Source organism: Rhinolophus sinicus, linkage group LG04 (genome assembly GCF_036562045.2).
Source record: "Rhinolophus sinicus isolate RSC01 linkage group LG04, ASM3656204v1, whole genome shotgun sequence".
Taxonomy (NCBI): domain Eukaryota; kingdom Metazoa; phylum Chordata; class Mammalia; order Chiroptera; family Rhinolophidae; genus Rhinolophus; species Rhinolophus sinicus.
Genome location: NC_133754.1, coordinates 59,595,802 through 59,603,637, shown reverse-complemented (window position 1 = coordinate 59,603,637; position 7,836 = coordinate 59,595,802). Strand labels below are relative to the sequence as shown.

The window sequence follows — 7,836 nt, the reverse complement described above, 5'->3', positions numbered from 1 at the left end:
ATATATGTAAATCACAGTAAAGCAAAGCACAATTTTTTACAAAACAAAACAGTAAAATGAAGTGTGCCTATACATTATATTGTTGAAACAGATTTCTGTCTTGAGTAACAAAACAATATATGGTGATGTTATTATTACGTGATATCAGGAATGTGGATATACATTTTTATATTCAAACAACAGGATAAAGGAAGGATACTAAAAGAAATATTTTATTGGTTTGTTTCCTAGAGAGTTTGTAGCAAATACAGTTATAAAATTCATTGTGACATTAACCTACAAGAGCAATCAATGTCCCACACCACATTAACAGAGCAAGGGAAAAGAATCATGTGATCATCTCAATAATTAAAAAAAATCATTTGATAATATTCAATACCCTTTCATGACAAAAACACTCAACAAACTAGAAACAGAAGGAAAGCACCTCACAATAATAAAAGACACATGGATAAGCCAGTAGCTAACATCATATTCAATATGAAAGAGTGACAAGATTTCCTCTAAAATTATGAAGAAGGCAAGGACGCCCATTCTACCACTTCAATAAAGTACTCAAAATTCCAGACATAGCAATTATGCAAGAAAAAGAGGAGGCATGTAAATTGAAAATGAAGAAGTAAAATTATCTTTGTTCACAGGTATCTTATATGCAGAAAACCCTAAAGATTACACACACACACACACACACACACACACACACACACCCCTCTTAGATCTAATAAATGAATTCAGCAAAATACAAAATCTAAACTCAAAAATCAGTTACATTTCTATACATTTAACAGTGAACAATCCAAAAAGATATTAAGAAAACTATTTACAATAGCATCAAAAAGAATAAATATTTCTAGACAACCAAGGGGTGAAAGAGGTACAATAAAAAATACAAACAATATTTATAGAAATTAAAGAAACAAATAGACATTGATTGGAAAAAAATATATTGTTAAAATGCCAATACTACCCTCAGCAATCTATCAATTCAATGTATCAAAATACGACTTTTTTCAGAAATAGAAAAATCCATCCTAAAATTCATGTGGAATTTCAAGGGGTCGCAAATAGCAAAAACAGTCTTGAAAAGGGAAAAGTTGGAGGACTCACACTTCCTGATTTCAAAACTAACTACAAATCTACAGAAATCAAAACAAAATCGTATTGACTTGAAGACAAACATATAGACCAATGAATGGGATTAGAAAGTGCGAAAAAACACACAAAACCTTTCATGTATATGGTCATGTGATTTTCTACAAAGGCGGCTATCCCATTCAATGGGGAAAGGACAATCTTTTCAACAAATGGTGCTGGAAAAAAGTGAACATTCATATGCAAAAGAATGAAAATTCGACCCTTTCCTAACACCTATGGTATTTTGCTATAGCAGCCTGAATGGACTAAGACAATTAAGATGTCTTTGATATCAAGGATTATGTGTATGTGTCTCTCTGTGTATTGCTGCACCATGACAAATGTAGGAATAACCCTCAATGAATAATAGATGAATGAGCCTGGAGTGAGTGGGCATCACTTAAGTGAAAGAATTAACAGTGGGGAAAAGATGATTTAAAGTTAGAAGCTGGGTCTGCACCTTAACTATGCCACTTATTAGTTGAGTGACCTTGGGTGATTCATTTGTAGTACTTTGAGCCAGTTTCTCAGAATCTGTACAAAAATTTTCTCAGGATCAATGGAAGACTTAAATATAAGAACTAAAACTATAAAAGTCTTTGAAGAAAGACTAAGGCTAAAGCTCCACAATGTTGAGTTTGGCAATGATTCCTTGGTAACAAAAGAAAAACATAACTTTTCCTGTGGGAGCCACCGGGTTGAGAGGAGCATGGCTGTCTCTTCTCCTTGCCATGGCGTGTGTTTGTCCACTGATATTGGTGTACTCTGGAAAGTGGGAATCATCTGGCAAAAATGTCACTTTGCCTGCTGTGTTCAAAGCTCCCATTTGACCAGACATTGTGAACTTTGTTCACACCAACTTGCACAAAAACAATAGACAGCCTTATACTACCAGTGAATTAGCAGGTCATCAAAACCAGCGCTGAGTTGTGGGGTACTGGCAGAGCTGTGGCTCTAATTCCCTGAGTTTGAGGTGGTGGGAGTCATTGTTCTGGCCAGGGTCCTTTTTGCAATATGTGTTGTGGGGCTGCATGTTTGCACCAACCAAAACCTGGAGCCATTGGCACCACAGAGGAGACAGAACACAGAATCTATAAGCTATCTGCTCTGCCTTGGCTGGCTCAGCCTCACCAGCACTGGTCATGTCTAAAGCTCATTGTATTGAGGAAGTACTTCCTTTCGTGGTTGAAGATAAAGTCGAAGGTTACAAGGAAACTGTTTTGCTTCTTAAGACGCTTAAGTCCTGGAATGGTATCAAAAAGGTCTGTGCCTCTCAGCGAATGAGACCTGGCAAGGGCAAAATGAGAAACCATTATCGTATCCAGTGCAGGGTACCTTGCATCATATATAATGAGGACAGTGACATCAGCAAAACTTTCAGAAACATCCCTGGAATTACTCTGTTTAATGTAAGCAAACTGAACGTTTTGAAACCTGCTCCTGGTGGGCATGTGGGCCATTTCTGCATTTGGATTGAAAGTGCTTTCCACAAGTTAGATGATCTGTATGGCACTTGGGGTAAAATTCCCTCCTTCTAGATTAACTACAACCTTCCCATGTACAAGATGCTCAATGCAGACCTTAGCAGAATCTTGAAAAGCCCAGAGATTCAAAGAGCCCTTCGAGCACCATGCAAGAAGATTTATCACAGAGTCCTGAAGAAGAATCCACTGAAAGACCTGAGAATCATGTTGAAGCTAAACCCATATGCAAAGAGCATGTGCTGGAACACCACTCTTCACCAGGCCAAGAATCACCATCTCCAGGTGGATAAAGCAGCAGCAGTGCTAGAAACCAAATCAGATGAGAAGGGGGTTCCAGGAAAGAAGCCAGCCATAGGGAAGCCAGGAAAGAAGGCTGTTGATGCTACGAAGCAGAAGAAGTCTTTGGTGGGAAGAAAGGCTGCAACTACCAAGAAACCAGCAGCTGAAAAGAAGCCTGCAGAAAAGAAACCCACCATAGAAGAAGCCTGTGGTGTAAACTTAAATTTGTTTATTCCATAAAGGTCAAATCACTTTGGACAGCCAATTTTGAATAAAAGCCCGATCAAAGAGGCAGTGAGAAAAAAAAAGAAAAGAAAAACATAGACAAATTGCCTTCCATAAAAATTAAAAACTTGAGCATCAAAAGACACTACAGAGTAAAAAGACAACCCACACAGTGGGAGAATGTATTTGCAAATCACATATCTGATAAAAGATTAATATCCAGAATATATAGAAACTCCTAAAAGTCAACAACAAAAAAACAATCTGATTCAAAAATGGCCAAAGGACTTGAACAGACGTTTCTCCAAAGAGATATACAAACAGACACTAAGCACATGAAAAGACTCAAAAATACTCAACTTCATTAATTATTCAGGAAATGCAAATCAAAACCCACAATGACATACCACCTCACCCCCATTAGGAAGGATATTGTCAACACCCTCTGAAAATAATAACTATTGGTGTGGATGTGTAAGAATTGGTAGAAGAGAGAAAAGGGAATCAAATATATGGTGATGGAAGGAGAACTGACTCTGGATGGTAAACACACAATGTGATATATAGATGATGTATTACAGAATTGTACACCTGAAATCTATGTAACTTTACTAACAATTGTCACCCTAATAAACTTTAATTTAAAAAAAAACACATATTGAAATGGGTATGTAATTTCCTTGTCTTGTTATTTCTTAGCCTGGTTTTTGTAACAGGTTAATGCTGGCCTCATAGAATGAGTGGAGAAGTGTTCCATTTCCTTCAATTATTTTGGAGATTTTGTGTAGAATTGAATCATTTCTTCATGTAATGTTTAGTAGAATTCACCAGTGAAGCCATGTGGGCCTCAAGATATCTTTCTAGACAAGTTTTTTACTATACAATTTTAATTAATACATATAGAGTAACTCAAGTTATCTATTTCTTCTTGAGTGAGCTTTAATAATTTGTGTCTTTCAAGGAATTTGACAATGCATGTGAGTTTTCAATTTTATTGGTATGAATTTCTGTCAGCATCCTTTTATTGTATGAAGTAGCAGTAATGATGGATATTCTTTCATTCCCAATACTGATAATTTGTGTCTTCTTTTTGGTCCTCAACGAACTGGCTACATGTGTATAAATTGTATCAATTTTCCCTCAAAAAACCCCACAAAATTTTCTGTTTCCTTGATTTTATATATAGTTTTTCTGTTTTCCATTTTGTCATTGTTGTTTTAGAGTGGACTTTGTTTTCAGGGAAGCTTTAGGTTTACAGAAAAACTGAGCACAAAGTATAGATGTTCTCATATACCCCTTAATTCTCCACATGTACAACCTACCCTACTATCAATATTCTATACCATAGTGGTACATTTATTGCAATTGATGAGCCTACATTAAAATATCACTGTCACACAGAGTTCATAGTTCACAATAGGGTTCACTCTTGGTGTTGTATGTTCTATTGACTCTGTCAACTGTATACTGATATGAACCCACAATTATACTATCATATATAACAGTTTTACTGCCCTAAAAATAATCTGTGCTGTGCCTATTCATTCCTTTCTCCTTGTGACCCACTGGCAACCACTAATATTTTTGTAGTCTACATAATTTTGCATTTTAGAATGTCATATAGTTGGAATCATACAGTATATAATCTTTCACATAGATTTTTTTCACTAAGTAATATAATATACATTTAAATTTCTCCATGTCTTTTCATGGCTTGATAGCTCATTTCTTTTAGCATTGAATACTATTCCATTGTCTGGATATACCACTCACCTACTGAAGGACATCTAGGTTGCTTGCAAGTTTTGACAAATATGAAGAAAGACTCTAAAAACATCGGTGCTTAGGTTTTGTGTGTGAAGAAAAGTTTTTAGTTCATTAAAATAAATTACAAACAATGTAATTGCTGGATTGTATGGCTTCCACTTTAGTGGTGCCTGGCACTGGTCATCTCCCCCAGACCGAGGATTCAGGATGGCTGACATAGACCCAGGTACAGGATCCATTACTGCAGATTCAAGATCCAGGCCTATCCCAGTGAACCCAGGCTCCAGGCATGCCCCTAGGACAGTCCTTATGTGCCCAAGTGCGATCTCTATCCATTGCTGACCCAGGGCCACACATACCTGACCAACGACTCCAGCAGCAAGCATTCTCATGGTCACCAATATATGGGCTACCCAAAATCTTTGGACTGCTGACTAGTAAAGAGTTTTCACTGCCAAAGCCAGTCTGTAAAGAATAATCTTCCTAATGAGATTCAGTGAAGTACAGGAAAACACAGGTAGACAACTAAATGAAATTGGGAAAAGAATGAACAAAATGAGATGTTAAAGAATTAGGAAATATTTTTAAAAATCAGAAAACCTAGAGTTGAATAAAATAACTGAAATTAAGAATACAGTAAAGAACATCAACAGCAGTCTTGATGAATCAGAAGAAAGATTTAATGAACTTAAAGACAGGACCTTTGAAATCATTCAATCAGAGGAGCAAAATAAAAAAGACTGAAGAAAGGCTACCTGATTATGCAATACTATAATAGAAACAATATAGCATTATTATATTCTCAGAATGAGAAGAGAAAAGGGGGCAGAAAGTTTATTTAAAGAAATAATGGCTAAGAAATTCTCAAATCTGGGTGAACATTTGGATACCCAAGTTCATGAAGTGAATTGGTCACCCATAAGTCTCAAACAAAACAATCTTTTCAAACACCTATTATAACAATGCAGTATAAAATCAAAAACAAAGAAAGTATTTTAAAAGGAGAAAAAGGAATTTTTATATATAAGGAAATCCCAACATGATGACTCTCAGTGAATCTCATCAGAAAACTTGCAGGCCAGGAGAGAGTGGGATTCAGGTGTCAAAAGAAAATAGTCAACCAAGAATACTTTTCCAATCAAAGTTGTCTTTCAGAAATGAAGGAAAGTCACTACTAAACAAATGAAAAATGAGGGAGATCATTAACACTAGACCTGCCTTTAAAAAGCAAAGGAGCTCTACAGCTGAAATCAAAGCATGCAAATTAGCAACATGAAAATGTAAAAAAATATATCAGTAAAAGCAAGTATACAGTAAAATTCAGAGTATGCCAACACTTTACTATGGTAGTGTATTAATAATTTAACTCTAATATACAATTTAAAGGACATAAATATTAAAAGTAACTCATAAACACAGACAATAGTTTAGTGGTTACCAGAAGGCAAGGGGTGGTAGATGAGGGTAAACGGGATCAAATATATGGTGATGGAAGGAGAACTGACTCTGGGTGGTAAACACACAATGTGATATATAGATAATGTATTACAAATCATACACCTGAAATCTATGTAACTTTACTAACAATTGTCACCCCAATAACCTTTAATTTAAAAAATGTAACTGTAGCTACAATAACTTCTTAAGGAATACATAACATAAAAAGATGTAAATTGTGACATAAAAACATAAAATGTCAGTAGCGAGTTAAAGGGTACAGTTTTCATATGCAATGAAAGTTAAATTATCAGCTTAAAATAGACTATAACATCTGTACGATGTTTTCTCTAAACATGTTGGTAAATGCAGAGCAAAATGTACATAGATACATAAGGGATAAAGAGAAGGAATCAAAGCACATCATTACAAAAAATCATCAATTCAAGAAGAAAGTCAGAAATAAAAGAAGTGAATATCAGAAAATGATTATAGCATAGCTATTAGTATAGTAAGTCTATAACTATCAATAATTACCTGAAATGTAAATAGTCTAAATTATCCTGCCAAAAGACATAGAGTAGATGGATTGAAAAAAACAAAACAAAAAACTATATTCTGCCTACAAGACACTCACTTCAGCTTTAAGGACACATATAGGCTGAAAGTGAAAAGATGGAAAAAGATATTCCATGCAAATGGAAACCAAAAAGAGTAGTAGCAGTTATCAGAAAAAGTATACTCTTAAAAAAAAAAGTAGCAAGAAACAAATGACATTATATAATGATGAAAGGGTTAATTCATTAAGAGGATATAACATTTATAACTGTTTATGCACCAAACACTGGAACACCTAAATATGTGAAGCAAATATTACCATATCTGAAGAGAGAAATACACAGCATGATAATAGTAGGGAACTTCAGTACTCTCCGTTTAGCAATGGACAGGTCATCCAGACATAAAATCAACAAGGAAACTGGATTTGAACTACGCTTTAGAGCAAATGCACCTAATACATATATACAGAACATTCTATCCAATGACAGAAGAATATACATTCTTTTCAAGCACACATAGAACATTCAACAGGGTAGATCATTATTAGGTCACAGAACAAGCCATAGCAAATGTGAGAAGATTGTAATCATACAAGTATCTTTTCCAAAAACGATAGTGCTGTAGGATGTTGCTTAGTGAATGCAGTGCTGTAGGATGTTGCTTAGTGAATGCTATGGTTCGCAGTCTCATGGAACCAAAGAATGGATACATGGACCAAGGAGAGGCAAAGAGTGGCACAGGAAGATATTTTATTATAGCAAGCAAAGAGTTACAGCTCCCTAGCGTGAGGGGCTACCCTAAGCTGGGATGCCCACTAGCTAAGGAAAAAAAGCTTCTGTTTATGAACTTTTATTTCTACTTGAGAGGGGGATGTTGGGGTGCTGGTGCCTATGGATACAATGTTTCCCAGACTAGCTCTACTGCTCAGCTTGTGGGAGGCCTTTGAAAC

The 7,836-nt window shown here is 35.5% G+C and overlaps 1 pseudogene; it reads left to right on the top strand.

The window, feature by feature from the left end:
* Positions 1-1,708: 1,708 nt before the first annotated feature.
* LOC109452812 (large ribosomal subunit protein uL4) lies at positions 1,709-3,340 on the top strand (annotated as a pseudogene).
* The last annotated feature ends 4,496 nt before the right edge of the window (positions 3,341-7,836 follow it).